Source organism: Megascapheus bottae, chromosome 9, assembly GCF_031878675.1.
Source record: "Megascapheus bottae isolate mThoBot1 chromosome 9, mThoBot2.hap1, whole genome shotgun sequence".
Taxonomy (NCBI): domain Eukaryota; kingdom Metazoa; phylum Chordata; class Mammalia; order Rodentia; family Geomyidae; genus Megascapheus; species Megascapheus bottae.
Genome location: NC_143517.1, coordinates 56,765,653 through 56,790,214, shown reverse-complemented (window position 1 = coordinate 56,790,214; position 24,562 = coordinate 56,765,653). Strand labels below are relative to the sequence as shown.

General features: G+C 38.1%; 1 protein-coding gene and 1 pseudogene across 1 annotated transcript in view; one reads left to right on the top strand and one right to left on the bottom strand.

The window, feature by feature from the left end:
• Positions 1 to 24,562, bottom strand: part of Nsmce2 (NSE2 SUMO ligase component of SMC5/6 complex) — a 221,326-nt gene that overhangs the window by 140,462 nt on the left and 56,302 nt on the right. The gene's annotated exons all lie outside the window — the stretch shown is intronic.
• LOC150059230 (small ribosomal subunit protein eS6 pseudogene) lies at positions 22,870 to 23,605 on the top strand (annotated as a pseudogene).

Below are 24,562 nucleotides of genomic sequence, written 5' to 3'. Positions count from 1 at the left end.
CTAAGACAGGTGCAGTAAATTCTTGGTTTTAGTTTATAACATTAGGATATAGCCCTAATTTCTCCAACCTCATGCATACAAAATCAAAAGATTATCTTTAACTTACAGTTTTGTCTTTTTTTTCTCTGGTCCTAGGGTTTAAAGTCAGAGCCTAAGTACCATCTCTAAACTGTTTTGTACACATCTAGAGTTTTATAACTAGAACTACAGCTCCACTTCCAGCTTTTTCAGGGGGGGAGGGAATGGTTTAATTGGAGATAGGGTCTCATGGTCTTTCCTGCCTGAGCTGATTTTAAAACACAACTTTCAGAACTCAGCCTTCTGAGTAGCTAGGATTACAGCTCTTGATTACCTTTTGTCATGAGGGAAAAATCACATTCCTTTTGCTTAACTGCTATGCATTTATGTGTATGTACATTTGTGTGTGTACTGATACTGTAGTTGCTGATCATGTGTATGCAATTAGTACAAAGAAGTTAAAGATGGCCTCTTTGCTCATAACAAATTTCAAATGCTTGATAAATGTCTGAAAAAGAAGGAGAACATTAGGTCCATCTTTCTCACATATTGCATGCTTAGATACAAGACTTGAAATCCCACTGAATAATGCATATTACCTATATCCGTTTGACAGACTCCACAACAAAGTATTACAGTTTAGGTAGATCAAGCACAGAAAGTGCTGGCATTAAGAAGTTCAAGAGATGGCTGTCAGCTGATTGGTTCCTTTTGAGACTCTTGCCTCAGTCTGTAAATAGCTATCTCCTCACCACGCCATTGCCTGGTCTTTCCAGCGCATGTGTCTGTGACCTCATCTGCTTTTCAAGGAACACCAGTCATATCGGATTAAGGTCCATTTGATGACCTCATTCCTTTCCATTGCCTTGTTAAAGATACTATCTCCAACTACAGTCACATTCTGAAGTCCTGGACATTAAAAGCTTCAATGTAAGAGTTTTCAGAAACACAATTCAGCTCACATATTGGGTTAATGTAAGACTTAAAAATAAAGTTTGTAAAATGTTACTATAAAGGTGATGTACAGAGAGGTTACAGTTACATAAGTCAGGTAACGAGTGCATTTCTTTGTGGACAGTGTCACCTCTTCCCTCACTCTCTCCCAGTTTTTCCCACCCGTCCCTATTACAATTTGTATAGTTCATTTTCAACAGCATCTAGTAAGTACCACTATTGCATTTGTTCAGCCTTTGTTCCTCTATTTCTGTGTCTCCCACTTACCCTCCCAAAGATAAGTAAATGAACAAACAAGATGAAAACAAAAGCAGCAACAAAGAAAAACCTCATTTAGACTTCCTGGAGTTTATTTTGATGAATATTATTTTGTAGGCTCAGACACATATAGGTATTGTGCCTTTCTGTTCTTCTGCTAAGCGCATTCTCCTTTGGGAAGACCAGAATTCTTAAAGTAGTATAGGTTACATTGTTACAACATTAAAATTTAAAATGCAAGAAGCTACTGAGAAGTAAACCATACTTATATAATGAAAACTTATAACTGCCCTCTGGTGAGGAAAGAGCAGGATTATCTGCTTCGGTGTCCACTGAGAGCTCTCTACATGCAAAGCCTTGTGGTTGAAAGGACCGACATGAACTGGGAGCTGAAGATGAGCGGCCTGGAGAGCCATATTGTGGAAGCCACAGTGACTTAATGGCAGTGTAAAAGAACAACAAAAGATTAAGTTGGAAACAATGACCATTACAGCTGTATGGAAGATGCCCCATAAAGGGAGAACAGAGCTCTACTCTACGGTCACTACTGGCAATGTAGGTGGCTGCCAACTTGGTCTGAGGCTTTTTCTGAAGCAAACTCACCAGTTCTGATGAGCAGAGCTCAGGATTTAGTAATGTCTGTGAGGTGTTAATATGGTGAACCAATTCCGTACCATTTTCTTTTTTTCCTGATGCCATTTTCTTGAGGAAACCTTTAGGCATTATGGTTTCATTGCAATATCTAAGTGCACACCTAGAAAGATATTTAAAGAAAGATGCTAGTTGGGTGCCAGTGGCTCACGCCTATAATCCTACCTACTCAGGTGGCTAAGATCTGAAGATTGTGGTTCAAAGTCAGCCTGGGCGCTAAAAAGTCCGAGAGACTATTATCTCTAACCACCAGAAAACCGGAAGTGGCTCTGTGGCTCAGGTGATAGAGTGGTAGCCTTGAGCTGAAAAACTCAGGGACAGCACCCAGGCCCAGAGTTTAAGCCCCAAAACTGACAAGAAAGAAAGAAAGAAAGTTAGGAAGGAAGGAAGGAAGGAAGGACGGAAGGAAGGAAGGAAGGAAGAAAAAGAAAGAAAGAAAGAAGGAAAGAAAGAAAGAGAGAAAGATTCCAAAGGAAAACCACACAAGTACAGAAAATGAGAAGTGAGAAATGCTACAGAGAAAAATGAGAGTTTTTCCTGAAGAAAGGTGTTTGGTCTTAGGGACAAAAATGATGCAAGAAAGCACAAGTAAAAGAAAAATCAAAGAGAGCACTGTATCTAATCACCAGGCACTCAACACACTGCACTGTATATATTTGCTTGCCTGACCTACAATCCCAGGAAGCTGCTCTCATGTGAGGATTATTTCCCCAGTGTCTGGTATGATATCAGTTGTATACCAGGTGCTCAAATGATGTCAAGGCACAAGTGAATTACAGAAAGGCCAAGTTATACTCTGGTGGCATAACAGAAGGGAATAAGACTTCTATGAAAAAAAATGAATAAAATTTGGAGGTAAAAGAATATTGAAACTGGGGCCAGGAGTTTGGTCTAGTGGCAGAGTGCTTGCCTGGCATGCATGAAGTCCCATGTTCAATTTCTCCATACCACATACATAGAAAAAGCCAGAAGTGGTGCTGTGGCTCAAGTGGTAGAGCTCTAGTCTTGAGAAAGCCCAAGGACAGTGCTCAGGCCCTGAGTTGAAACCCCAGAATTGACCAAAAAAAAAAAAAAAACCAGAGAAACTGGACACTAGTGGTTCCTACCTGTAATACTAGCTCCTCAGGAGGCTGAAATATGAGGATCACAGTTCCAAGCTATCCTGGGCAAGAAAAGCCTATGAAACTTACTTCAAATCAACCACCAAAAAGCCAGAATTGGAGATGTGGCTCAATGGTAGAGCATCACTATTGAGTGATAAAGTTCAAGGGCAGTGCCCAGGCTCTTAGTTCAAGTTCCTTTTCTGGCACAAAAAGACAGGGATGGGCAGTTAAAAAGCAGATCTTGGGAAAGGGGTCATGTTTAGCTGGGTGCTGGTAGCTTATGCCTCAGGAGGCTGAGATCTAAGGATCATGGTTTGAAGCCAGCCCAGGCAGGAAAGTCCATGAGACTCTAGTCTCCAAATAGCCACCAGAAAACTGGAAGTTGTACTGTGACTCAACCTTGAGGAAAAAAGCTCAGGGACATTGCCCTGAGCCCCACTACTAACAAGAGGGGGAGGAAGAGATTGAGAGGGAGAGGGGGAGAGAAGAAAGGGGAAAGGGAGAGAGGGGGGGGCTTATTTGCATAGAAAAATAGTAACTTGAAGTCAAGCTAATAGAATGGAGAAAAAAAAACAACCTGCAAGAGCAGAGACATGGATCCACTCTGGGTTGTCCTACCAGAAATTCTTAGGTTTCTCTCACTCTTAAATAAGAATCAGTAACCTTCCTCTTTTGTGTTCTGAAAACAAGCATATTATACCTATGTTTAACTTTGGCATCTTGTAGTTCAAGAACTTTGACATGTATGTGGATGGAAAAGGAGCCAATGAGGAAACAAATCGGAACACTGACAGAAAGCAAGACAGAGTTCATCTGGGAAAATCAAGTACTATAAGGACTACTAGTGCAGAAAGCAGAACAATATTTTTGTTTTGTTTTGTTTTGTTTTTTGCCAGTTCTGGGGCTAGCAGTCAGGGCCTGGGCACTATCCTTGGACACTTTTTGCTCAAGGCTAGCACTCTGCCACTTGGGCCACAGTGCCACTTCTGACTTTTTCTGGGTATGTGGTTCTGGGGAATTGAACCCAGGGCTTCATGCATGCTGGGCTGGCATGCTACCACTAGGCCACGCTCCTGGCCTGGAACAGTATTCTTTACAGGCCTCATACACACCTATTGATCTAGATAGCTAGTACACAAGAAGCCTGAGGAAGGCCCCTGCTGCAGAGAAAGCAGCCATTCAAATCCACATGAACAACACTAGACTTAGACCGGGGAAAGCAAGAAATCCAGAAATTTAGAAATGAGGTATTTTCTAGCTTTTTAAACAAGGCATTTTTTTGGGAAAAAAAAGCATAAATCTGAAGATTATTAGTTGAACTCTTTGTTCAATACAAACAGTATTTCCTTATTTAAAACATTTCTGGCTGGGCACAGTGGCTCATGCTTGTAATCCTAGCTACTCAGGAGGCTGAGATCTGAGGATCATGGTTCAAAGCTAGCCCAGGTATTAAAGTCTATGAGACTCTTATTTCCAATTAACCACTAGAACACCTGAAGTGGCTCTGTGGCTAAAGGGATAGGACAGTAGTCTTGCGCTAAAGAGCTCGGGCACAATGCCCAGGCCCAGAGTCTAATACGTGTGTGTGTGTGTGTGTGTGTGTGTGTGTATTTCTGAATTTACAATACTTGAAGGCCTACTCTAATACCCATAAATTACTTCTTTAGGAAAAAAATGTGTTTTGTTGTTGTTGTTATTATGTGTGATGGGGGATGTATGGGTACAATTCTGGGGACTGAACCTGGCTTATGCGTGCTAGGCAAATGCTGTTACTGAGCTATCCAGGCACTGATTTCAGGCAGGACAGAAGTAGAAAAAGATATGCATAGAAAAGAGAGAAATATAATGGGTTTCATTCTGATCTGCTAATTCAAGATGCTAACCATCATAAGCTTGGGCTCTAGGCTTTGAAATAAAAAATAAGCCTCTGCTATTGACTGAATAATCTTAGAAAAGCCACTGAATGCATCTAATCTTTGTTTCCTCTCCTGAAAATAGAAAATAAGAACAGTATTTACTTTACCATGTAGCTGAGAGAAGTAGGTAGAATGAAGCAATAAAGTACTCAGCTGCCAAACAGAGTACTCCACAAACACAAAAAAAGCTGTTACTGTCATTATTACCATTATATAGATCTTCAAGTTGTAGTTAAGTGAGACTGATATGAAAATAGCACAGGGAGGAATCCATGTATAGATTTTAACAGATACCATGGAAATGAATAAGATAACAAAGGAGATTGAATCAATGGAAACAAAAAAATTTACTAAGGTAGAATTATGGAGAAAACCATATTTAAGTGGCAACTAGAAATGTCAAGAAAGAAAAATGACCAGATTTAATAAGACACCCAAAAGAAAGTGAGGCCAAGTGAAACGAAGACTGAGAAATGTCCATCCACCTCAGTTTGAGTCATCAGTGCCTGGCATGAACAGAGAAGTGTGTAAAGAACACTCCAAATATCCAGGGCTTGGTGCAATTACTTTACAACATGGAAAAAAAATAGGAAAAAGCATACAATGCCCCAAGAACTCCATAGATTTTTCAAGAAACTGCTTGGTTTCATCTCAAAATTACTTCTGAATATGCAGCTTCATTTACTTGAAATCCAGCACCCTCCTGGTCTTATGTAGGCAAGGGGGGGGGGGCTAAATATGACTTTCACTGTGCTTTAGCATAAATATTAAATGTAGTTACGCATTTCTTTCACACAACACAATACAGTATATACATATGTAATTACTCAGAAAGTGTGTCATTTTATTGCCACAGGGCAAAGTCAAGGTCTCCGCCTCCAATTACCATTATTGCCTTACAGCCATCATTTCACTAGGAGGGGAGATCACAGAGAGAAGGATATTAATGGTCTGAATCACTCACACACCTTTTGAATCATGTGAGAATCCAGTATAAAATTAGCCATTTCTGTAACTGAACCAAGACTCAAAGGATTTACTCTGCCCCCACAGTCTCAATTAAAAGTGTTGCTTCCAAAATAACACATACTTGATGATTTATCTATTGCAAACCAGATAGTCTTTCAAAATTTATTATGGTGATGAGAGTGACAGAGTGAGTGAGGTCAGTCAGGATACACTGTACACAATTGTGGAAATGTCACAATGAAATCCTAGTTCTTTACGATTTACTTATTTTCTTTTAAATTATAATTTTATCATCATTAAGTAGCTGTACAAAGGAGTTACCATTCAACGAACAGGTTTATAATACAATGCATCTTGATCTATCCACTCCTTTCATCATTCTCCCCTATCTCTCCCAACCCAATCCCTCCCCTCAATTTTCTTAGTTTTCATAGAATATATATTGAATGCTATGGCTGTATTCACCCCCTTTTTCTCTCTTCTTTCTTCTTGCCCCCTCCCTTGAACCTCTCCTTACACACTTTTCAAGTGTCTGCTTTCTGGTATTCATTTTGTGAGACTGTGAATTTTTACAGTTTGAATTCTCCCCTGCAAATACCATACTTCAGTTAATACATTTCTGTACACTTGCAGATAATCCTGTATGTGTTTGGGTTTCAATACTAGAAGAATGGCATTCCTTCAATGTTCTCCCCCATCTTTCTCCATCTTTTCCCTACCCTAAAATTACATAGTCTAATTTTTACACAATGTACACTGTCTATAATGATGGCATTTATTCACCCTTTCTCTCTCCATTTGTGTGTCACCATCTCTCATTGCCCCTTCCCACATGAACATGTTTCAGCTTCCTGGTACAGTATTTATTTTACTAAACGTTTTGTTAGTTGTTTAAAGAAATTATACTACTGGACTCCTTCCCCGAGTAAAAATCCAAGTACTTATACAACATACATATACTGATTTTTTAAGAAAAGTTTATTATGGGCACATGCTCGGGATAATCAGCTTGCTTTGTGCTCTACTCAGTAAACTAAGTATTTCAACTTCTAATTCATAGTCAGCTTGATATGAGGCTTTGGAAGCTGACTGCAGGCTAGATAACTAGAGAAAATTGCCTCAATTTGTCTCAGAACACTCATTCAATAAATATTTACTCAGTTCCAATTGGGTGCTGAGTGGGCATTATGCTACACACTGAAACATTTATGGAAGCTGGCCCACACTTATGACACATCACCAACCCAACTGGTCATGCTTAGGGTAAATTTATATAGGCCAACACTGTCTCCACCTTCTACACAGGAAAAAGTCTTGGTAAAGTTTTTATTAAAAGGCATGTTCAGACTAAGAATCATTATGCTTCATTGGATATAACCTAATTGCATATACATATGACACAATCTATATTTTCTATAGACTTTACTACATACTTCCTTCCCCTGTTTAAAAATCATACACATTAATGATGACCAGCATGGACCATACCCTTTCATTTTATGCCAGTTTCTATTGCCATTGCACAATTACACTGAACTCTGGTGGAACAAATTAGTTATAGTTCAGCTATTATTTAATGTGGATCTGACTTCTGACACTGAAGAGAGAATACTTCCTTGTGGAACATTATGACACATCAAATAGACTTCAAAGTTTGCCAAGATGTTGTACACTACTATTGAGCAAGCCAAACATGGAAATACCTTTTCTCCTTTAAGTCTTTCAGAAAAATTTTCCATCCAATTTGATTTTGCTTTTGCTGATACTGGGGCTTGATCTCCAGACCTTGTGCTATTCCTTACAATTTTCCAATCATATATGGTGCTCTATCACTGGTATCATACCTCCAGTCTCAAAAAAAATTGTGGAAATGAATTAAGGTAAAACATTTGCGAGACTGTTAATGGTCTAGTACTAAGACACAAGTCCTATTAGGCCAGATAGTTGCCCAACAGATGGCAGTTGAATGAGGCAACCTGCCACTGATTTGCATCTGTTACTAAATATTTATGTTGTTGAAAATAACCCCAATAAATTTCTCATAATACTAAGCTCTAAAGTTATAACAATACTTATACAGAATACAGCCATAGGCCTCTTATATCAGGTGAGAAGAAACTAAATTGATGATAGTGGCTCTCTGGGTTGTCTGTTTCATTTTATTTTGGCAGAATTCATACAAACACACATAGTTTGTTCATTTTTTATTCAATCATTTTCAGTAAATATTTACTGAATGCCTACCACACACAGACACTGTGCTAGGCATCAGAGACGAATGAGTTGATTGAGTTGGTCCCTTTTCCTTTCTTGAGATTTAAGAACCAGTGAGGGAAACAATATTCAACTAGTCTAACAAACCATGGTACTTACGTGCCTGGAAAGCAACATATTAAACATTAAGAGAGTTTAGTGGCACAGATTCTGAGGGCATCATTTCACAATCTTTTTTTTTTAAATTTGTGCTGTACTTGCAGTTGAACCCAGGGTCTCATGCTATCACTTTTTCATTGATGGCTGGAGCTCTATCACTTGAGCCACACCTCAAGTGCTAGTTAACTGAAGGTTGAGTCTTTGATTTATTTTCCCAAACTGACTTTGAACTCTATCCTCAGATCTCAGCCTCCTGAGCAGACAGGAATATAGCTACTGGTGCCCAGCTCACAGACTATCTTTGTATGCACTCAGTTGAAACACAGGGCTGCCAGGGCAGGGTTAGTATTATCAATACTTTGTACTTGAACAGAACCTTTCCTCTGAAAGGTTCCTCAAAGCCAGATATCAAAAGTCTCATTGTCTCAATCTCACAGATAAGAGGGAAGAACAGCTCTTAGTAATTACATCTAGTACCCAAAGTCATGATTAATCAGACACAGAAAGGTTCCAACTCATTTAAAACTCCTTTCATCTTAGTTTTATGAAAACAAAGAATTTGAGACAAATATCCCAATCTGCAGTAGTTACTAGTAAGTTCTTAGGTGACAGGAACTTTATTCTCATTTTGAGGGTGCCTTTCTTTATCACTATGCCTCTGCCATCCACAGAATGACCATCTTCTCCATCATGGTATCTCACTTGAGATTTACAGTGTTTTTAGAGTCATCTGAATGCTGCCTATTGGCCTTAGCATGCTATTCATCATCCAGAAGGACCTTTCAGAATGCTAAGCTCATCCAGTGAAGACGAAAGACTTCTTGAGATTAGGTACAGTGGTAGCCTACCTAATGGTAGGCTTCAAAACAGTGAATAATAGATGATATTGTTTTCCTCAAAGCTATAATGCACGGGCCAGAACCTGGAGACAAAAGTGGAATTGGTTTCACATCTCCTCCCCTTCATCATACCTAATGACCAACTTGTAATTTTTTTTCTCCATCACAGCAACTCTGGTTCTGCTGGTTGAACTATCTCAGTACCCAAGTAAAAAAGGATTTCACAAAAGACAACAACAGCTCTACTGATTGGCTCTACTTGATTTGGAAGTTCAAATTGCAACCTAGCAAGTTCTTCATGGCCTTGGATAGAGAAAAAAAGAGAGGTTACAGATTTGGTTAGTGTAATAAACCTATCAAAAGTAACCATGAAGCCAGAAGCAAAGCTGTGAAGCTGCAGTGGTGGTGGTTCACACCTGTAATCCTAGCTACTTAGGAGGCTGAGATCTGAGGATCAAGATTCAAAGCCAGCCCAGTCACAAAAAAACTTGAGATTCTTATCTCCAATTAACCTCTAGAAAACAGGAAGAGGCTTGGCTCAAGGGTAGAGCAGTAGCCTTGAGCTGAAGAGCTCTGGGACAATGCTCAGACCCAGGGGTAGGGCAGTAGCCTTGAGCTGAAGAGCACAGGGACAGTACCTAGGCTGAGTTCAAGCCCCATGACCCAATAAATAAATAAATAAATAAAGAAAGAAAGAAAGAAAGAAAGAAAGAAAGAAAGAAAGAAAGAAAGAAAAGAAAGAAAGAAAGATTGCTACTATAGAAAGAAAGGCAGGTATCAGCAATCTGAATAAATCTTTTACCTTTGCCAGGCAAAAGATAATGGAAGATAGAATTAATTCTACATAGACAGGATCAATAACAGCTCAGTTCCCTCAGGAATGGAAGACTAGCCATTATAGTTAGATTAGAAACTTAAAATCAGCTGAGAGTTGGCAGAGGGCCAGAAATATGAAATGAGTAGTGGAAAAAGCAAGGAAGAAATACCAACTGCTGATTCAGGACCAATAATAAAAACTAAGACTAAAGAATCTACATGTACCTTAAAAAATATTTTGAGATAACAATCTCACAGGCTGACAACGCCTGTGAGAATGAAATGAAAATGGGAAGATGGGAGTTGTATATCTGAACAGTAGTTTTGGAGTTACAGCTACAAATGCTATGACAAAAGATTCAGCACATAGTGATAGGAGGACATAGGACATCCATAAGCTTGGCACCAGGATAATGTCATGAGGACTAGTAAGAAGGAGGTATACGCAACAGTGAAGGATAAGAAAGTACCAACTAACTGAAAGAGCCCTCCAAAAGCCAGAAGCACTAAAGCCAGAAGAAAGGAAACACTGTGGGAATGATACAGAGCTAAAAAGGCATAGAAACCAATCCTAAGAAACCAGGAACAATGGTGGAAGGTAAAGTGGTGGAAAACAGGCAAGATAATCAAATCTTCAATTGTGTACATGAGGATGGAAATACATGGGACTGACTTGAATTAGTAATATTTGAAGACAAAATATGAGGCATGAGACTGAAGAATGGCATCTAGATTTCTGATGTGAAAGCTGAGTGGAAGAAACAACATCAATTACAAAATCTCATGAAAAAATTCAAGGGAAAATTTCAAACAATGGTATTGAAGTTGAGTTTCTCTAGCACACTAAAATATATAATTGACTTTATATGTTTCTTCCTCAGACAAGAAATCTTAAGTGGAAATTAGGATTTGGGATGCAGCTATATAAAGATAGCAAGTAAAGATATGAGTATAAATGTCTTTTCCTAAGTAGTATGTAGTGAGGAAGAAAGACAAAGAATAGGTAGGAAAGCCGAGATTTCATGAGTAGAGAGGATTCAACAGAGATGGTTTGAAAAGCTACAAAGTCCTTTTTTTAAAAAAAAAAATAACAGGAGAGAAAATCAGGTTCCAGGAGAACAAAAGCAGAAAGTATGAAATAAGGAATCAATATTGCCAATGTCTAGCTGTTTCTGCTCCATCAAATTTATGTTGAAATCCAACCCCTTCACAGTGATACAATTAACAGGCAGAACCTCTGGAAGGAGACTAGGTCACAAGGAGCTGCTAATAGAGCCTTATAAAAAGAAAACTTTGGGAAGCAATTTTCCCCTTTCCTCCTATCAGAAGAAAGTGGTCCGTACCAGACACCGAACTTGCCTCTGCCTGGATCCCAACCCTCCAAAAAATGTGAGAAGTGTCTAAGGTTTGTAAGCTGTCCATGATATTTTTGTCATGAGGCTAAGCACCCATGAAAAAGAGTAGCTGGGAACTGTTATTTTTCTTTCCTTCACTCCCCTCCCCAAGTTTCTCTTTTTTGCTCTTCTCAATGCAGTATTTAAGCTAAAGAAATTTCTGAGTGCCTGTCAGAATACAGCCATACTTAGTATTTACAGAGAATTGTTTTGTTGCCATTTGTCATGATCATGAGTTTGTGATACACACTGCAACCTTCTTAAGAGAAAGGTAGACCACGGGAGGGGGGTGTGGGGGGGGAGGGAAATGAGTACCAAGACATGTGAAAGGGTATCAATGTATGTGAATTAATGCACCTTCTATCTGGCAAATATCATGTAACCCTTTTACTAATTACAATAAAAAACAAAAAAGGAAAAAAAAAAGAAAGGTAGACCAATAAGCAATCCACAGATCAATCATGTTCTGAAGAAGGTAAATTTGTCAATAAGTTATTTCAAAAATTCTTCCAGCAAGTTTTTAAATGATAAGGCTAGTAATGCTTATCAAATGAAATATTCTAAGGAGACCTTTGAACAATCAAACATGACTTTCAGCGTAGTTTCAACACACTTTCCCAAATGGCACCCTATGAATACTCTCATATCAAGGATTAAAGTTTCACCTTCTCTTGTCTCATGTCCTTAGGAGACATGGAGCATGTGGACCTGAAAAAAAAACTGCTGTATTTCTAATGCAGGAAATACCTGTTTCCTCAAATAAAATTAAAAAAACATATATTTTTAAGAGGATTATATTACCCTGAAAGGAAAAATAAAAGAATTTCTTTGTTTTGATTTTTTTTTAAAAAATCTAGTTTAAACTATTGCCATCCTTTAGCATATTTATATTCAGGGCCTCATTGTCAGGTAAATATGGCTTCTTGACAGTTAAAATTATTCCTATCAGTAAATCTATCAAATTACCTTTAGCCTTCTAATTCACCTCCTAGAATTTGACTAAATGAAAATAATTTGACTTAATGAATAAAATTTTGTGTCTAGACTGTTTCCATCAGTAAGGTATCTTAGCATGTACATAAATATTTCAAAATCCAAATCTGCAACACTTTTGGTTCTAAGCATTCCAGATAAAGAATTCTGTACTCAATGTATAATGCATAACATACCATAAGAAATTTCATCAAGCTAGTAAGTTTCTAGATTTTGGTGTCTTCATTATAGAAGCTAGATCTTCTAGCAGTGACCTCTTTTCTGTGACGCCCCTGCACACTTATTCCAGATGTGCTCAAGAAGGTCATAGTCAATGAAAAATGCCATCTTACATTGAGATGATTTTTGTGTGTGGCAGTCCTAGGGCTTGAACTCTGGGCCTACCTCTGTTCCTGAGCTATTGAGTGCAAGGCTAGTGCTCTACCATTGAGCCACAGCTTCATTTCTGGCTTTCTGGTGATTATGAGATAAGAATCTCATAATCTTCAGATCTCAGCCTTCTGAGTAGCCAGGGTTGCAGGTATAAGCCACTAGTGTCGAACTGATTTTTTTTAAAGCCTTTATATTGTTTTTCAATTTCATTTTATATCATCTTTATTCTTGGAGATTAAGAGGCAATTAGTATTTTCTAAATCTCTGCTAGATAAAGCCTCAATTCTTTTGCTGGCATGATGAATTTTATTTATATTTTCTCATTTCACACTTGCAACTGTTATATTTGATATTATCTTCTTTTTACAGATGAGGAAAGTGGAAATTTATGAGACAATGTCATAACTCAGTGCTGCACAGTTAGGCAATGGAGAAGCAGGATGAGGCGAGGTCTTCTGACTCTAACTGCAGCATTCTTTCCACGAGTCAGTCACACACACTTCACATGTCCCACATAATCACTTATGGACCAAAGCACTCCTTTCTTCTATGGAGAGATCTCTCCATTACTGCTTCTAAAAACTGACCATGAACAAGTCTGAAAGTTAACTTACCAGACTAGTTAGGTGGCCTGGGCAAGTCCCCTAGCTATCCAGAGTGGCAGAGAAATTAGCCTTCCTTAATTTTGTAAGGATACTGTGTTTATCAGGGACACTGAATATCTGAATTTGTCCTCCCTTAGAAGGGGCAAGGACCTCAGGCTCTTATTCATAGGGTCAGGAGACTAGAATATGATAAATATCATATTTATCATATTAGAACTGATATTTACATACTTGAACTGATATTTACAAACCTGATTTATACAAATCTTGGGCACACTTTGAATAAGTGGGGAAGAAAAGCAAATTCATTATCTCATACAGATTTGACTAGATCTTCCAAAATACTTTAAATAACTATCAAACTGATACTCATATTACAAATGGGCCTTGATACAGTTTGAAATAATTCAATCATAATAAATTAGTTATGGTTCAATTTTTCTTTAATTGCTAAGCCTAGAAACCTAGTCACTCAATGTTATTTCTATGGGAAACTGTGTTCCATGATTTAATACAGAAATCCAAACACTAGGATGTATCTTTTCCCAGCTCCAAAAGCTAACAGGGACTCCCTTCTCATTATCTGACAGAATTCCAGTTTCTATTCTTTTTTCTTTTTGCCAGTACTGGGGCTTGAACTCAGGGTCTTGGCATTGTCCTTGGGCTTTCTCAAGGCTAATGCTCTACCACCACTTGAGGCACAGCACCACCTCGGCTTTTTCTGTATATGTGGTACCAAGGAATCAAACTCAGAGCTTTGTGCATGCTAAGTGAGCACTCTACCATTAGTTTCTTTCACTATTCAGTTCTGTGCCATTCATGCACATTCTTTAGGAAAATGGACAGTAAATATGTCATAACTATATAGCCCCCCTATACGTACCTTTTTGGGGGTAGCTCAAGTGGTAAAATACAAGTGCAAGGCCCTGAATTCAATCAACCATATCATGCAAAACAATGAACAAAAATCATATATCCAATATTGTTTTATCTACAATTGATCAAGTATGTAGGACAAAGACTGTTATCATTCTATTTTTAGAAATGAGGAAAATGAAGTACAGAAGTTACATGACTTGTCCAAGGTTAACAACAGGTCTTTATTTCTCATCTAATGCCCTTAGCAAACACATATCAACTTCATAGAAAAGGGGGAAGAGATAAAAGGTGATTGTCGTTTATTTATATATCTTATTTTTATATAGTTTTCATTAGAGCTTCCCTTTCATTAATTTCCTTCTTTATTGTTGTCATCAGATATAAATAAGTAGAAACTGTTTTAGTTTACTCATTATTTCCTCATTACACATAAATGTTCAACTTTAAGTGCAACATAATGAATCAGTGACAAAACAAGCCTAATCTACATTAGTCACTTGTTAAACTATTATATGAGTTTCAGGCAAAATTCTTGGATGAAAAGAGATATATAAGACTTTCCAAAAGAACTGATTAAAGACAAAGAGAAAATGTGATGTTTATCAACTTTTTCCTTGTAGGCAAAGCTCTGAAAGGAAGATAAATATGAGGTAAATTACCAAGCACCATTATTTCAAGCTTCAAGGGTTTGAGAGAATGAATTCATTAATTTACATGAGCATGTGGTAAACATTTCTGCAACAAAAAAAAGGAAGTTAGAGCTGATGACAGTCAGAGGTAGTGTGTTTACTTACCTAGCATTCAAGCACAGGGAGGAGGAGGAGGAGGAGGAGGAGGAGGAGGAGGAGGAGGAGGAGGAGGAGGAGGAGGAGGAGGAGGAGGAGAAGGAGGAAGTTAAAAGTTAACAGGATAATACAGAAAGATTTGGTCTTTACATAGCACTTTTACCTCTCCATTACTTTCATATATGTTATCTCATTTTTAAAATCAAGATATCACTCTGAGATAGGTAAGAAATAAGAACAGATATTACTAAGCATCTTTTCTAAAACAACACAAGCTAAGAAACTTGCTGAAGGTCACACAAATAATTATTTAGTAGATAGACATAGAACAAAGCTTAGTAATTAAATTAGATATTAATACCAATTTACTACTGTAACAGCATTATATACTTTACCATGTAATATACATACAGAGTACTTTCATTAATTTCACTACTGTTACAGAAAAAAATAAACAATCTATTCTAATTTCATCTATATTATTTATAGTGCTTTAAACAGTATCTCAAGAATTTCTTCCAAGAAAAACTTATCATATGATATTTCTGATGACACTTTTAAAGACCTTGTTTAATGATACCGTCCTTAAACATCAAATATTTAAATTCTGATTATGCAAGACGAGGATCTTTAGCACATGCAGAATTTGGAGCCATTTGGAATTTTATGGGACACCTCTGGCTTCAGTTTCATGTCAGGGGCTAAAATAAACCTCCTGGTTACAGAAGGCAACCTGTTGGGTTTAAGAGAGCTTCTTGGTTTCAACAGCATTTCATGAACCACAAATAGCTGAGGGGACTTGAGAGCAGGTATGGGAGGCCTTCCAGATGCCAGTGAAAGGGAGGGGGAAAAGTTACCAAGTCCAAATGTCTGGAAATCATGTATATGTATAGGAACCCTGACTTGGCCTTTCTAAATGCCACTTCCTAGTAAAAAAAAAAAAACAATTCAATGATCATTTTAAGATAATATAATTAAGTTAAAATTCCTAACAATTGACTGTGTTATTTCACCCTACAAATAAATAATAATTCAAAAAACTCCAGTGACACTGGCAGAGATAACCTGCCTCTGCCACCTGCTCATCTTCTCAGTTCAGTTTCTGGGCTCCAGCCATTTCTGGAAGCCTCACTTTGGCCACTCTAATCCCACGAAAAGGCTTGGAAACAGACAAGTGTCTCACATGCTTCCAACTGATATTCTTCCTATTCTCTTATTTGTCAACTACCCTACAGGGTTATACATTTGAGATATAATCTTCATGGTACAGAAATACAACTTATTTTTCTCTCCAATAAAATACCTGTAAGTATCCAATACTAATAGATTTTTCAAATAGTGTGATGAGTAAAAATTAAAAAATGACTTAAAAGATGTAAACAAATAGTTCAATAATTACAATGCACTATGTGTGTGTGCACATGTGTGTGTGCACGTATGTGTGTATGTGTGCATGCATGTGAATTCAGGACCTGGTTACCGCTCCTGGGTGCTTTCCTAGGTGTCATTTTGCTCAAGACTAGTGTTCTAGCACTTGAGCTGAGCTCCACTTTTGGCTTTTTGGGGGCCAGTTTATTGGAGATAAGAATTCCACACACTTTTCCGCCTGGGCTAGCTTTGAATTGTGATCCTCAGATCTTAGTTTCCTGAGTAACTCGAACTACAGGCTTGTGTCACCGATGCCTGTGCCTACTATGTGCAATTGCACACATAGAGAATGTAATTTAGAGCTGCATTTCCACAGTTATTACTTTAATTAAAATACCTGAAGAAAACATCCTAAATTATTCCCAAATTAAAAATTTTGAGTTTCTATTAGTTGTCTAGTTCTTTCCAGAATGATCCTCTAATAACCACTACTATGTGCATGTTAAAAGGCACACTCTCCTTCTCATTGTTACAGACATAAATAAGTACATTTGCTACCAGGGAACTAATAACTCACAAGCCTGTACACCATCCTCATCCCAAGGTTCTGCCTACTGCAGACTCCTTCCATCTATAATGTGGTCAAAACACTGACTAGGACACTAAGTTCCACCCTATCTCACCCTCCACCCAAACTATCAGAGAAATCCCTTCCAAGGAAAGAGGCTCTGCCTTGAAGCAGGAAGGACCACAATACTAGAGGCGTCACAGAGCTTTCCCATCACCCATAGTGCTCTCCACTTCCTAGTCAAAAATAATTCAATGCCAAACAGAAACCCTGAAATCTCTTAAGAATACTATTCTACCCTATTTAATATTATTCTTGATTATAGAATCTGAACCTTATGATGAGTGTGAGAGCTATATTTAAGATTCTTTCAGGCTATCACTTTCCCTCCTCCTAAACTAAACTTTGTGACCTATACTGCCATCCTCACATTCAGAGGAAGGTGAAGCTGAGTCAGACTGCAGTCCAGCATGGGTTAAAGCAGACTCTTGGCCCTCATTCTGAATTTTATAGACTTTATCGTTTCTGACAAACTAGTCCATTATTAAAATTGTTCTGTAGCTTTTTAGTATACATGTCAAGAGATTTTTATAACTTTATTCAACAATGCTACTGCCACTAACTGAACAATTGAATTTCAAGATTAATAAACTACTTCCAATACCACTCTGAAAATGAATTAAATCTTTATAGTGATCCATTCCCCAGCTAAATCTGTTTGCTTACCTTTTTCCTGCAGTGACCCATTCAGCACCTCACCAGGTAGTGGGGAGGAAAGGCCTGCATCTCAAGCTCATCAGTACTTCTAAATTATAGTGAAAAGCTGATATTTTAAAAAGCAAAAGAGATTGCCTAAAGATAAAGGTTTAATGCTATACATGACTGTGTCCAACTGCAGGAGTTTGCACTGATATTGTTTAAGTAATGCAAATAGTGATTAACTAGGATTGACTGCTATCACTAAAGCTCAAATAGTCAATATCATACCAACATCAAATACCTGGGTGGAACGCATGGTAAAACTGGCCTTTTAAAGGTCTGCCTGCTTTTTCTTCCCCTTTTGCTTATTCTCTAAACTTGCTTTCTTTCCTCCACAACCTTTCTTTAAAAAGCTATCCTTTGAAGTGTGATGTTCATCTTCCTCTAAAATATGTTCTCTCCTCTCATCCTCCACAGAGGGTCCTGTTTGCTTTCAACAAATATTCTGACAGCTAAGTAGTCACCAAATGTTAGGAACAGTTTTCCTTCCCTCTTGCTCACATGGAATAACATGTATCTTGTTAAGAGGCCTAGTTCTTCCTCACTTTTTTTTTTTTTTTTGCCAAGTCTTGGGGCTTACACTCAGGGCCTGAGCCACTTGAGCCACAGCACCACTTCCAGCTTTTCTATGTATGTGGTACCAAGGAATCAAACCTGGGTCTTCATTCATGCTAGGTAAGCACTCTACCACTAGCTAAACTCCTGGCCAAAATTGGTTGTTTTGTTTGTTGGTTGGTCGTGGGGCTTGAACTCTAGGCCTGGGTTCTGTGCAGAAACTCTTCAGCCTCACTTTCTTTTAATTATTTAAAAAATTATTATTAATACAAAATGCACATACTGAAGAATTCAATAAGTATGAAAAGCAAAAACAAAATGCTTAAGTCTCCTTCCTAGGCTCACACTTCCCTCTGTGTTTTGTTTTGTTCATTGTTATCATAAAAGTTAGATACAGAGGGGTCACAAGTTACTTAAGTCAAGTAAAGAGCATATTTCTTTTAAACAATGATACCTCTTCCCTTGCTCTCTTCCAGTTTTCCCCTATCATCCTCACCCATAAACTGCTGTTACTTTTTGTTTGGTTTGTTTTGGCCAGTCCTGGGGCTTGAACTCAGGTTCTAGGTACTGTCTTTGAGCTTTCTCAAGACTAGCACTCTGCCACGCAAGCCACAGCACCACTTCCTGCTTTTTCTATGTATATGATACCAAGAATTGAACCCAGGACTTCTGTGCATGCTAGGCAAACACTACCACTAGGCCACAAGGCTGGTCCAAACATCATGATTCCCACATTGATTTTTTTTTTTTTTTTTGCCAGTCCTGGGGCTTGACTCAGGGCCTAGACACTGTCTTTGAGCTTTCTCAAGGCTAGTGCTCTACCACTTAAGCCACAGCACCACTTCTGGCTTTTTCTCTATATGTCAAACTCAAGGTCTCCTGATTGCTAGGTAAGCACTCTACTACTAGGCCACACTCCCAGCCCCCCACACATAAGTTTTCTAGTTAACCTGCCAGGGGCTGGGAGTTTGGCCTAGTGGTACAGTGCTTATCTAGCATGCACCAAGACCCAGGTTCAATTCCTCGGTACCACAAACATAGAAAAAAGCCAGAAGTGGTGCTGTGGCACAAGTGGTAGAGTGTTAGTCTTGAGAAAGCCCAAGGACAGTGCTCAGGCCCTGAGTTCAAGCCCAGGACTGGCAAAAAAAAAAAAAAGTGTCCAGAGAGTAGCATTGCTACTTTTGTTCACCATTTGCCTTCCATTTCTGTGCCTCCTCTTACACTCCCAAAGATATAAATGAACAAACAGAACAAAAAGGAAACTAAACAAAAATGGCAAAAAAAAACCCTTCTTATTTTAATTTCCTGGAATTCATTTCAATTAATACTCTTTTGTATGATGAGATGTACACAGCATTGTACTTTTCTGTTCCTCTCCTAAGAGTATCCTTCTTGGGTCTCACTGTGTGTGGATACCTAGAGGCCTGCATAATTTACTTTTTTAATTTAATTTTATTGTCAAGGTGATGTACAGAGGAATTACAGTTCCATATGTAAGGTAGTGAGTACATTTCTTGTCAATCATTTTTCCCCTACTTTCATTTCCCCCAACCACCCTCTCCCCATGTTGCAAAGTTCATTTTCTAACATATTGTCATAAGAGCATCACTGTTGCTCCTTTGTCCTGTGTCTCACCATTTTGTTGTTCCTCCTTCCCTTTTCTAATTCAGATAAATGTATATACAGTACACAGGGAACCAACATCAAATACAGTGACAACAGGGGATAAGCCATAGGGGGAGAAAAACGAAAGGGGGGGGGGGGAAGATAACTTCTCATAGTACAACAACCACAAAGAAAAACCTCTCGTTTCCCTATCTTGGAGTTCATTGCAAATACATTATTTTATATGGTTATATGCACATAGCTATTGAGATATTGTGATCCTCTGCTAGGACCATCCTAGACATATACTAAATCATTAAAAAATTATGTATCAGTATTTTAGATGTAGCTTCCTATATGAGAGAAAACATGTGCTTCTCTAACTGAGCTTTACCTACCCACTTAAGACCTTCTTCATTTTCTGGCCCATCAGGCAGAGAATCTGACACACCCTTGTGTACCATACCCCACCACAGTTCCCTGGATGCCACAAAATCTCTCTGGCATACTGATGCACCCACTCTTGGCCTCCTTTGTAAAATTCAGAGGCTGTAATCATGGAAGCATTTATTAAAATAGGCTCTGTAGACTCTCCATCCTTCACCCAAAATGTTTTCTCCCACCCTCACCCCCCTCTTTCTCTTCGCCAGTCCTGGGCTTGGGCTCAGGGCCTCAGCACTGTCCTTGGGTTTTCTCAAGGCTAGAGCTCTACCACTTGAGCCACAGTACCACTTCTGGCTTTTTTCTATGTATGTGTTACCAAGGAATCCAATCCAGGTCTTCATGCATACTAGGCAAGCACTCTACCACTAGGCCAAACTTCTGGTCCCCCCAAAATAGTTTCTAAGTTTAGGAAATTTCTGAATATCCTCTTCCTTTGGAGAATCACATTGCATAAAAACATATTATAGGCTTTGGAGTTCTTAAGGAAATTCTTTTCACTAAGCATTCCCCAAACCTATTTAACCACAAAATCCTCTTCTCCTATTATACTTACTCACATCCTGATTAATTAGTATTATACAGCAAACTTTTGAATATGCTGTGCTAAAGGCAATTAAGGCTCACTAGGGTGTAAATGTTTTATAATTCTGATTAAAATCCAAGATTTAATACCTTAAAGCACTAAGATAGATTCCTACAAACTAACCATGAAAATTAGTCTCATTATAACACAAGACTGGATTTTCACCTAGTAGCTGTCATATTACTTGAAACCTAAGAGGTCTTATATCTAGATTCATTCTTACCCAGGCAACTCAATTTGTCTAACTCCATGTATTAGTCAAAATGCTATGAGATACAACTTTAACTTCAGGATAACTGTTCAGGGAGTTCTAAAGCACTGATATAGGAATTAATTACTAGCAACCACAGAAATAAATACTTTTCAGGGCTAGTAAGAGAAGAGTGAACTTCTAAAATTGGATTATTTATTACTGACTTTCACAACTGGGCAATGTTCTACAGAGGGAAAGGTTCATGTATAATATCTCAGGCAAAAAAATCTTCATTTAATATTTTATTTATGTATTTATTTCATTTATTTATGTTTTTGAGGCAAAGTCTATACAGCCTGGCCTGGCCTTGAGCTGGCAATCCTTCTGTCTCAGCTTCCTAAGTTCTTATATGACAGGTGATTGCTACAATGCCCAGTTCATTCTGGAATGCTTAGTCTGGGAAAGGCAAGACAGAAGAAGGAGGGCTGCAGGCCTTTGCCACCTGGCTCCAAGAGGTTCTTAACAATACTCTCCCTTCCCCTCTCCCTCCCCCCCATTCTCTATCTCTCTTTGTGTCATCTTCTCTTCTTGCTAGTTAATTAATAACAGCAATAATCCCAAACTACTTTCCCCTTGTCCTCTTTTGCTAATGACTCACAGTGGTGTGCATTTGTATGTTCAGCAAGTAAGTAGTTTGTCATTGTTATCTAGTAAAACATATCCTCTGGTCTACAACTTTCTTCAGGTAATAGAAATAAATTGCTGGCTTTCTAAGAGGATTCTCCCTAAAGTTAGTTAACTAAAATGATTAACTCCAAATAAACTGAAAGACCACAGTTTAAAGGAGTGAAAATTAAGATAACTTTAAAGAAAAATGCAGAGCTTACCAGTTGCTGAGAGGAGGGTGAAGGGAAAAGGGAAGTGGCATGACAAAAACAGACAAAACTAGTTGCATAATGACAGTGCTGAAGTAAACTATACCTTTGACCCACCTTGGACTTTTATGATACCTAAGATTGTGCTGGTTCCAATACCATATATGAAGTATATTTCTACTTCTAAGCCTCAACATGTTCATTACAAAAGGCAGATAACATTTCAGATTAGTGAAAAACGATGTGTAACCTAGAGCATACCTGCACATCCACCAGATTTATATGAAAACTAGAACCTAATGGTGTAATTAAGAAGAAAAGCACGCTCACAAGGCTCTTAGTAAAAAATGTTATTAAACAATGACTCAAAAAATAAAAACAACTCTGTCTATAATCTGATTTAAATGCTTTAAAACCACATAATCTATGCAAGTAGTACAAAAGAGAGTTATGTGGAAAAGTGAAGGAAATATGTATGATCTGGATGTTCCCTTAAATTAACATGCTGAAGCAAAAAGTATATAGGTAATGTGTGTCAATTCTTGTAAGACTTAAACACAATTAAGGACTAGGAAAAAAGATAGCAAATTATAATGTAAATCTCAAGCTTTATTACTTTTGATTAACTGTCAGATAGTCATGAAATACATAAGGATACATATTTTATTATTAGACATCTATGAGGCTTTTAACCTTTTAGATCATCTGTCATTAAGCTTTATGGTTCTCATCCTCTGTTACTATCAGAATTAAGACTGCTTGTGTATTTGAAATGGGAAGGTAAGGGAAAAGCAAGTTGAGTGGGAGGGGGTAATGGGAGGGAAAATGGGAGAAAAACATGGGAACAGGCAATAATGTTCAAGAAGTAATGTACTCACTACTTGATGAATGTAAAAGTAACCCTACTGTATATCACCCCAACAATAAAATAAAATTAAAAAAAAAAATTAAGACTCTTTTCTGTGGTGCCTTCTGGGTGAGCAGCTGCTTCAACATGAAGCTGAATATCTCCTTCCCAGCCACTGGCTGTCAGAAACTCATTGAAGTGGACGATGAACGCAAACTCCGTACTGTCTATGAGAAGCGTATGGCCACAGAGGTTGTCGCTGATGCTCTGGGTGAAGAATGGAAGGGCTATGTGATCCGAATCAGTGGTGGGAATGACAAACAAGGTTTTCCTATGAAGCAAGGTGTCTTGACTCATGGTCGAGTTAGCTTGCTACTGAGCAAAGGGCATTCCTGTTACAGACCAAGAAGAACTGGAGAGAGAAAGCACAAATCTGTTTGGGGTTGTCGATGCCAATCTGAGTGTTCTCAACTTGGTTATTGTCAAAAAAGGAGAAAAAGATATCCCTGGAATAACAGATACCATTGTACCATGCCATCTGTGACCCACAAGGGCTAGCAGAATCCGCAAACTTTTCAATTTCTCTAAAGAAGAACAACAATATGTTGTTCGAAAACCATTGAACAAAGAAGGTAAAAAACCCAGGAACAAAGCACCCAAGATTCAGTGTCTTGTTACTCCACATGTCCTGCAACACAAATGCCACCACATAGCCCTGAAGAAACAATGTACCAAGAAAAACAAGGAGGAGGCTTCAGAATATGCTAAGCTTTTGGCTAAGAGAATGAAGGAAGCCAAAGAAAAACGTCAGGAGCAGATTGCCAAGAGGCGAAAGCTGTCTTCTCTGAGAGCTATTTCCAAGTCTGAGTCCAGTAAAAAATAAGAGTCTTTAAGAGTAATGAATAAATAAGACTTTAATTGTCAAAAAAAATATTAAGATTGTACTCAACCTCTACTTCTACCCTTAGCGTCAGAAGGCCCCAGGCCTTCAGATCACAGGCCTATGGGTATAGCTGCACATACTCATAAACAGAGAATCAAATCCACTTGACTACTATTTAATACTTTACCAAAGTTTATTTAATACTTAACAAATTTGTGTCATTTCGGGTGTAACCTTTACTTAAGAAGCAGAATATCAGTAATGAAACTATTTAAGTGGCTAATACCATAACTTGCAAAACACCTGGTACCTGGTAGGCACCCCAAAATCTGTTAGTGGATGAAAAGTTATTCCACTATACTAGATAAGAGTAAGCTTTCTCTGTACTAATTGTTTTAAATTAAGTATGGAGAGTAATCTAAGCAGTCTAAAACTCTCCCACTGCTCAGGCTGAGATTCATTTGACTTTCATCTGACACATCCCATCAATAAGGAATCTTCCAATCACATGCAAAATATGGTAACTCTTCCTGAATGCCTTATTTCCCCTTGTGCTACACACAACAGTAATTAAATATTTGTATTGCTCTTTGTTAAATGTTTGGCTCCCATTCTAGACCTCTAACATTTAAGGGTGAAGGTCATGTGTGGCTTGATGCCTGGCTTCCTATTTTCTGCACCTAGAAGTGCTTACTACATGGATGTCTTGTAAATATTTATTCAATAGACTTCTGGGAATAAAAAGCCAGCCAACAGTGTGCCTTCACTTTACCCAAATAATAGAAGCCTAGAAAATAAGGAATGGAACATCAAGCTACCAGAAGTTGAATGCTAAGAACATCACTCTGGTCTCAACATCAAACTGAAAAGGCATCATTTTCATAGCAGTTAACAGCGATAAAAGAAATAACTGTACCACTGTATACCTTTCAAAACACTTCCAGTTCACAAAGAAAT